The following is a 9,070-nucleotide window of genomic DNA, read 5'->3' as shown; positions in this document are numbered from 1 at the left end:
GCCCGCCACTTCACCGCGCCGTCCTCGACCGTCTCCCTGACGGACTGCCCGTCCCCACCTCTCCTTCATCGGTCCTCCCCGTCCGCCTCGGCCACCACCACCACCCATCGTCGAACCGCCTCTCCGACTCGTCTCCGGCCGCTCCGACCACTTCCCCGGCTCCCCGTTGCTCACTGTGAGCCTCCTCCGCGACCCCTGTCCCACCTTCTTAGCCGTACTCGTCGTACGCCGTCGCGCCCGGCGCCTCAGTGAGCTCGTGCTCAACGCCTCCGCGCACGCCCTGGACCGCCCTCTGTCGCGCCCGCTTGCGCGCACGCACCCGCAGCCACCTCCCGCTCCCCGCGCCTTCCTTGTCGTGCCCTCGCCCCCAGCCTTCCTCTCCCGCTGCTCGCCCAACCACGCCCCGGCGCGCGCTGCCCGCGCGTGGCCATGCCCCCGCTCCACCTCTGACCTCGCCGCTAACCGCCGCTGGCTGCGCCCCTCCCCGCGCCAAGCCTGCGCGCCCGCTGGCCGCTGCCGCGGCTCCAGCCGCCGGCCCTCGCGCCGTTCGCCTCCGCTGCCACCCGCCGGCATCCCGCCACCCAGCAGCGCCCCCTGGTGGCTTCGGGCGCTCGCTGCACACGGGCGCCCGCACCCCGTTTAGCCCACGCCCGCTAGGCCATGGACCCCACGCCCCTGTAAAAAAAGGAGTTTAAAAAACATATTAATTAATTAGTTAATTAACTTGGGATTAATTAGCCTAATCACTAGATTAGTTGAAACTGATTTGATAACTTGGTAGAAATTATCTGCAATACCCTCGAGGGTCTTAGAGACTATTTATATGCTAATTCGACGTAAAACATGGATCTGTGAGTTACTTGAGATATAAATGACCATTTTTACATAGATATCAAATATCAATGAAATGCCTCACAATGACTTCAATTAACATAACAACACAATGTACATTATTTTTTTAACACCATTTTATATTAATTAACCAGCCACACGAGTACACTCATTCGATACAATATTCACCACATAGGACGGTACGTCATTTACAAGAATATCATCTAATCTATTGTCAAAGCTGTACTTAGCGATTAAATGTGCCACCATATTGGCCGAACGGCTAATCTTACACTACTTGATAAGCACTGAATCAAACATATACAACACCATTCTTCGCAAAAAAAAAAAACACACATCTACAACACCATGCTATCCCTTTTATTACACATCTACAACAGTTTTTGTACTAACAATATGTAAATCATTAGACAAGAAACCACCAATCAATATGACAAGAAACCATATTGTACGATCATTTGTGGACGTCAGCCTGTGTACGGCGAGCTGCAGCTCCTCGACGAGGGAACGCTTGCGCGGCGAGCGTGTAGCCGTGTACCAATGTGGCACGCGGAGGGCGCCATCTACGGTCCAAGCCCGGCGACGACGATGGCTGTCCATGGCGAGCTCGGCCAGGGCGCGTCGGACGGGGAGCGGGCTCAGGCAGCAATGTCCTTCTCCGTGTGCATGCAGCAGCAGCCGTGCCCAGCTTCTTGCTGTACACGCCAATGCACGTTGGGGTCGAGCTGCTGCCAAAAATGCAGTGTGTAAATCTGCTGGTGTGCCTTGGGTTCAGATTCTACTTTTCTGAAGCAAAAGTTGGCTTGGCAGCCGAACCAAGCGCAGCCTTAGCAAATTTCATGTAGAGAGAGCAGCATCTTGCTATGCACGGCAATTTCATGGTGCGCGGTTATGTTCTGATTAGGGAGACCGCATGCACGTCCGCGCTTTCCCACGCAGTACTAACATACCTTAGAAGAGAGTATAATGCACAGACCAACAACGACGCCTGTCTTTTCCACTATATTTGACTAAAACGGACCTACTCCGAGGAATCCTTTATCTTTTGTTCCCAACAGATAAAGAGGACCAAACCGAACATATTACAAGGCGAAAAAACAGTGATTTCATCGATTCCGGATTGCCCAGTGTCTCCCTTTCCCTCTTTCCTTTCACTTTCCTCGCATAACGAAAGCATGATTTACCCGAGCCGAGTATCTTGTTAGAGTAGTAGATTCCGCGCTCGAGATGATGTGTGTAACCGGGCAGGAGATTCTTTTACTCCAAAGCCAATCACATGGTCTTTTAGCAAGCCCTCCTAAACTCACTCAGGATCGACTTGGGATTCTTTCTTGGCCCTTGATTGCCAAGACTCTGGGGCTGAATTAATTAATGAAACTAATAGGAAGGATTGGGATGATGAACTGGTGAGATTCTTTCTTTCGCTGACTGACCAAGGTAATTAATTCCTTCCATTGGCCAGGCGGGTAAGCAAGGAGACGACGTTCTCATTAAAAAAAATGAAATATGCCATGCCGAATTCAAAAACAACTCCTTAAACTCCGTCGTTTACCGACATCCTCTCGGCTATCATACGTCCTCCGCTTATCTCTCTTAGGCATAGGCATCTCAACACATTCCTCCTTCCGAGTTGCTTGTCCGAACTTGGCTCTTTAGTAAAACGAAGGAGCTGCTAAGCTATTATTAGGTATCAATTTAGGAGCCTTTTGTCATTTCCAACTACATTATTGTGAGCATTCGGAACCCGTTCCTACGCGGTCATCAAATTGGCTGGTTTTGGACCCTCGATCGCAGCAATGAACTCAGCGTCCCACTTAACTTACTTTTGGTACTTTTGAATCTTGTCCCATCCCATAGCTTCACAAGTGAATCTACCTATGGATCCATAAAGTTGATCATTACTTTTCAAATTCTTATTTCACGTGTCCGCCATAGCGCTTATCTATCTCCTGGTCTGATTCATCTTTGGAATGTAACCGGACATATTACAAGGCGAAAAAACAGTGATTTCATCGATTCCGGATTGCCCAGTGTCTCCCTTTCCCTCTTTCCTTTCACTTTCCTCGCATAACGAAAGCATGATTTACCCGAGCCGAGTATCTTGTTAGACTAGTAGATTCCGCGCTCGAGATGATGTGTGTGACCGGGCAGGAGATTCTTTTACTCCAAAGCCGTTGCGCAGGTTTGTGTGTGACAACTATGTCGATCAGTTTTTAAAGACGCCCAGAAACTATGTCTACAGATTCCGGCAGAGAGTACAAGTGGTGCCATCGGAGGAAGCTGACAACCTCAGAACAAGAATGGAAAAAGGATTGATTACTCGACGAAGTAGTACCAACAGGATATATTAATCACTAGGTTACGGTAATATGTGCTTGTCTCCGAAAAGAAGGATAAAAGGATAGATTAGCGAAGCAGTCACTCCCAACGGCAGATGAAAACGATACCGACACATCTACTAAATCATCTTAACAACCTTGAAGATACGGGATTATATAATCAACTCATTTAGTTGATAGATCATTATTGGATTCTTTTTATTGTGACCAAGATCCATGAAATAGCTCTCTTTATACTACGTTATAACTAGCGGATACTTCCCATTCTTATGTCTTCTTTCCTTATTACGTCTCCTGTGCTTAGATAAAATACGACGTTTGAGTTTGGACATAGCCAATTGCTACTTACGGTGCTAGGCCTTTTCAAGCAATGGAAGGCAGACTTGAATGCCAATCAGACATGGCCAGAAGCTTAGATAATATCACTAGTTTCTCTTGTTTATCACTTAATAAATAGTCTTATTTGTCCCAGGGAGCGAGGAGAGAAGATGACAGGTTGAGTAGAGAAAGGTGGGTCATTGTCCCAACGTAGTAGTATTTTTGTTTTCAGCTGATCTATATAAAAATAATAGAATAAATAAAGGCAAAGGATTTGGTTCAGTCGTCAAGTAAAGATTTCCTTTACCCAGAGTTGGGAACTCTGAATAGTTGTTTGAATACCGACTGCCTTCCTTGCGCTTCAATTCCTCTTATCCAATCCAACTTCCCCTGGGAGCCAAGCAGAAAAGCAAGTCCTCTAGTTATGGATGCAGTACTCACCTCACTAAACTTAGGAAGAACTAATTCAAGTAGAATTACAAATAGCGAGAAGTGGATGAAAAAGGGATCGAGCCTAGCTCGAAAACAGCTGCTCCTTCCCTCTTTCTTGCTTGCTTTACTCGGTATTCAGTGAAAGATTAGGCTTGGTAATTACAGTTACCAATGGTAAGGATTGGCACGTGAACTTTCCTTTTTATCGAGCTCGAAAAAGCAATGGGTGGGTTGGCTGTGAAAGGAGAGTAGAGTTTTTGAGTTTTGTAAGAAAAGTACTGGGTGAGGCTCCTCACATCCATAACATATTATCTGTACTGTTTTTCAAGCATGCCTCTTTTTAATGACTCTCTTTTTCAACTTCATTGTGGCATTTCATTCTGTTATCGACTAATGGTTGACACTGGAGAAGAGAAGCATTGAAGGCTCCTTCCATAGATTCCAAAGCCCTGTTTGCTATTATCAGAATATTTTGACTCCCTTGTTGTCCTATTGATCTGACCAACCGCAATAACAACATTGCCATTCGGGGTTACGCGAGTCGGAGTATTAAATAAATGGAATATTCCAGCAGGAGCAACCGAACCATCTTCTCGTTGTCCTTCCATTCTTCTGACCCATAAAATAGCTCTTGGTCATAAGAATCCAGCCGGAGTTCGAAATCGGAGATAAGAATTGAATCGATTTCAGGCACTTCCCTCAAGCCGAAACCGGAACAGGAAACTTGTAACTTCTAGCCGAGAAGGATAAGAGAGGTTTGTCTTGCTTTGTCTTATAGTGATTGTGTGCCAGGGGTCAGCGAAGAGACGGGACGCTATTGTCCCGGACTACTTGGACTAGTCTACTAGGACTCGGGGGAAGAGACTTGTTTGTGATAGGACGAGAGATCAAGTACAATGTTCGGTTCAAACTAGGCAACCTCTTCGTTATAAGACCGAGAATAGTATATGCCCCGTCTCACCACTAGCTAGGGCCACCAGCATTAGGAAACTAAGGAAGAGTCGTATGGCTAAGGAATTCAGGGCTGATAGAGCTCTTGGGAAGAAGTCAGTATCCAGCTTTCTTTCATTGATATCACAATAACAAGCGAGGAAAGGACAGTCTTTCAAGAGAAGATAGGTCTGTTTTTCATTAAGGAATTGCGGCGAGTATTGCTTGTTTCCCAGATCCGGTATCAGGACCTGTCGATAGATGGGATGGACCCACCCGTTTGACTCTTATGAATTGATAGTTAGATACTATTGCTAAAGGAAAGTAAAGATAGTGGTTTGTGTTGCAAAAAGCTAGTTCAAGGTCAGGCTCCGTCAAACAGAGTCATCAAGAATGAAAAGCTGAAAGAATGATGTGTCAAACAGTGATTGCGCACAGAGGTTAGTTAAGTATAGGAACTATTGTCCCTAACGAGAAGTATGCTGCTGTCCCAATAAAAGGATAGTTGGACGGTATCGATTGAGGGAATAGGGATAGGTGGTTAAACGCGATGCTGCGCCTAACTATATAGAATGGTGATCCATGAAGAGAAGTCAGCCAGATATTAAGTCAGAGAAGTCATCAACCTATTACTAGTGTCAGTTCTGTTAAGAGAAGTCATCAACCTATTACTAGTGTCAGTTCTCTTCTTCCTCTCTACCAATTGAAAGTAAGTATTGATTTCGCCTAATAGGGACAAAGCAAAGTAGGGTGGTCAAGTACAGTATGCCTGGAGTTCGTAGTGCCCACTAGATATCATTGGCAAGTTATAGAAGTCTTTCTCTCTTCTGAGATATCATTGGTCAGTGCAGCGAGGGGCAACCATCATTTCTATTGCTCTGTAAAGAAAAGATAGGACAAGGGTCTTGCTCCACCCAATGGAGATAAATCACGGGGATCCGTTAAGGGCGTATTGAATCGATAAGAAGCACTTGAATTCTAGTGGGCCCGGCTACCCAACACTAGCCCCGGATCATTTATGTATTATCAATTGATAGTAGGGGCAGGCAGGGGAAACTCTTTATATCAGTTAAGTAAACTACGGATTGGGATTAGACAAGATGGATTTGAAAAGATGGTCAGTGGATTAAACCAACTTTCTTCTATCTATAGGGACAAATAAAAGCCCAGTTTTGACCTGGCTGCATATAACATCTAGCATTTCATGTGTCTGAATGTAACAGCCAATAATCTGGTTTGCAAACCTATCTTTGCCCTCCTCGACTGCGGGAGCCCTCCATCGTTGCAGTACAATGGACGTTAATTTCAAGCGTAGCTTACTGGACATACGGTCAAGAACTTCTTGCAGCCTTCGAAAGAAGACTTTAGACATGACGCCAACACCTACGATAGGAATGCCGAATAGTATATCGTCTGCGTAGCGAGCGAAATAGACGTACTTGGTAGAATCCCCATTCTCCTCTTGGGCCATAGCATCGAATTGCAAGTCGAGTTGATGCAGGAATGATTGAATCAAAACAGGCGAGATCGGCGATCCTTGTGGAAGGCCGACTTCACTGTTTGAGTAGTCATTCCCTTTCTTAGAAAGTCTCGGTGTCTTGAGAAAGCAATTGATGAGGTCAATGAGAGGAGCGTTATCTGTACCTAAGAGCTTAGACAAATGTTCAAGTAGTAACCGATGGTCTATGCTATCGAAACACTTGACCACGTCCACCTGAACCATAGAATCCATAGACGGCCATTGAGTTAATGCACGGAAGAAGGGCCGAGAACCTTGCGGAAGCCCTGCACAGATGGGAAAATTCGTGGATCTAATGAGTCATTGAGTAGCTCTGCCAACGCGGTTAGTATAAGTCGACCGGCTGCCGCCGGTTGAGTGATAGGCCTACCTAAATGCTCCCGGCCTTTTCTTTGGTCTAAAGGACCTAAACTACTCACTTGCCAAACTGCCTATTCATATGCCCTTTCCTAAACCACTTTGCTAGTTCTATACACCTGCCAGGATGCTTCTATTGCTTGTTACGTATTTGATACTGCTCACTATAATGGAATAGCTTTGTACTCAGTACATGATTGCTTTATAGCACCTGTAGCTTATGCAAACAAATTCCCTCAGAGTGGCAGCTTTTCAATGTCTAGCTAATCCACTGCATCTTATAAATTGTATAGTTATTCAGAACCTCTTCCTTCGAGCTCCTATGGAAGACCTTGGCCGCACGCGCCTTAGGCGATTTCTATTTTCTTTAGTTTAGAATTAGTCTTTAATTTAGGCCGCAGGTTTCTACAAATTAGGTTAGGCCAAGATATTTGAACTTGTGCAAACCAACCAGTTCTCCCATTTTTTCCCTGTGGATCGACACCCGAAGTACTACACGATAGGTCATGCTTTGCCTTTTGCAGATGCTAGTACAGTCCTATTTCAATCAAAAAGTAGAGTCCTATTTTCAAGTACAGACCACCGCTTTCTTTTTCTTTGGACTGAAGACCCGCCTGAGTTGATAGTGCTTACTTCCCACCCGAGACTGACTTGCTTACCTCTGCACCAATTAAATAGTAGAATTTAGAACACTCCATTCTTCTATAGATAGCCTAGAATCGGAACTAGAATATGTGCCCGACTTACCTATTTCCAAGACAGTTACTCAACTTCCATCGCCGCTTGACACTCTCGTAGTAGATCATATCATAAGAGAAGTATTCTTTAAAGAAATTCGTATAGAAAGATGGACTAGCTCGAGACCTTGGCTTCAAACAATCGATTGAATCTGGATTCCTTTGCTTATCCTTCCTAGCTATAGTCTCTCTTGTGCCTTCGGCAGTAAAAGTGAAAGATTTCTGTATCAACAGTTTGTTTCCCCATTTGCTCAAAGAACGCATAAAACTTGTTCCCTCACCGTATCAAAAGATCAAGCAGAAGAGTCCTCTTCTTCAAGAAGAGTTTTTCATTTCACTCTTCCACAGCAATGCCCGGGCAATAAAACAATATGAGCAAAACAATATCATAGCAAACGGTATGTGCTGGTTGGATAGAGCAATCCGTAGTTGACGTTCGAGCCAATCTTCTCTCTAGTAGACTTTTGATTCAGTCGTCCGTTTGTTTTGTTTTGAATTGACATAGAGAAAGATTTCTCGCGTTCCCTTAATTCAGGAATAGGTGGCGAAGGCTACTTGTTCCTTGTATATATATATAAAGGAAAGGGGTTATTTTTCCTTTACGGCAATAAGAGTTGATTCCCTTGCTTGTAGTTTTGGATCGATTCCGTGTATTTCACATATTTAAGAGTGGTTAGGAGAGAGAATCAATGTTTATGGGAAGAGGGAAAGAAAGATCAGGGGAAGAAGCGGGGTAGTGGAATTGGTCAACTCATCAGGCTCATGACCTGAAGACTGCAGGTTCGAATCCTGTCCCCGCCTAATCATAGTCAAAATCTGAGTTTGATCCTGGCTCAGAAGGAATGCTAGCTATATGCTTAACACATGCAAGTCGAACGTTGTTTTCGGGGAGCTGGGCAGAAGGAAAAGAGGCTCCTAGCAAAAGTTGTCTCGCCCTGCTTCAAAACTACAGGGCGCGCGCTACGGCTTTGACCTAACGGCCTTCGTTTGCTGGAATCGGAATAGCTGAGAACAAAGTGGCGAACGGGTGCGTAACGCGTGGGAATCTGCCGAACAGTTCGGGCCAAATCCTGAACACTAGGCCTTGTTTCCTATCATTGCAATACCGCTTATGCTCACTTTTACCATTAGTTACCTTGTTGTTTTTATATTTTCAGATTACAAAAACTATTATCTTCTATCCATATTGCACTTGTATCACCATTTCTTCGCCGAACTAGTGCACCTATACAATTTACCATTGTATTGGGTGTGTTGGGGACACAAGAGACTCTTTGTTATTTGGTTGCAGGGTTGCTTGAGAGAGACCATCTTCATCCTACGCCTCCCACGGATTGATAAACCTTAGGTCATCCACTTGAGGGAAATTTTCTACTTTCCTACAAACCTCTGCACTTGGAGGCCCAACAACGTCTACAAGAAGAAGGTTGCGTAGTAGACATCAAGCTCTTTTCTGGCGCTGTTGCCGGGGAGGTGAGTTCTTGAAGGTATATCTTTAGATCTTGCAATCGAGTCTTTTAGTTTCTTGTTTTATCACTAGTTTAGTCTATAAAAGAAAATTACAAAAAAATGGAATTAAGTTTGCC

At 45.0% G+C, this 9,070-nt stretch overlaps 1 non-coding gene across 1 annotated transcript; it reads left to right on the top strand.

Annotated features, from left to right (window-relative positions):
- Positions 1-8,211: 8,211 nt before the first annotated feature.
- Positions 8,212-8,285, top strand: TRNAM-CAU (transfer RNA methionine (anticodon CAU)). The gene has a single exon. It is a non-coding gene; the product is annotated as a tRNA-Met (tRNA).
- The last annotated feature ends 785 nt before the right edge of the window (positions 8,286-9,070 follow it).

Source organism: Triticum aestivum, chromosome 2A (assembly GCF_018294505.1).
Source record: "Triticum aestivum cultivar Chinese Spring chromosome 2A, IWGSC CS RefSeq v2.1, whole genome shotgun sequence".
Taxonomy (NCBI): domain Eukaryota; kingdom Viridiplantae; phylum Streptophyta; class Magnoliopsida; order Poales; family Poaceae; genus Triticum; species Triticum aestivum.
The sequence above is the reverse complement of the archived record's forward strand: the minus strand, read 5'-3'. Positions and strand labels throughout refer to the sequence as shown.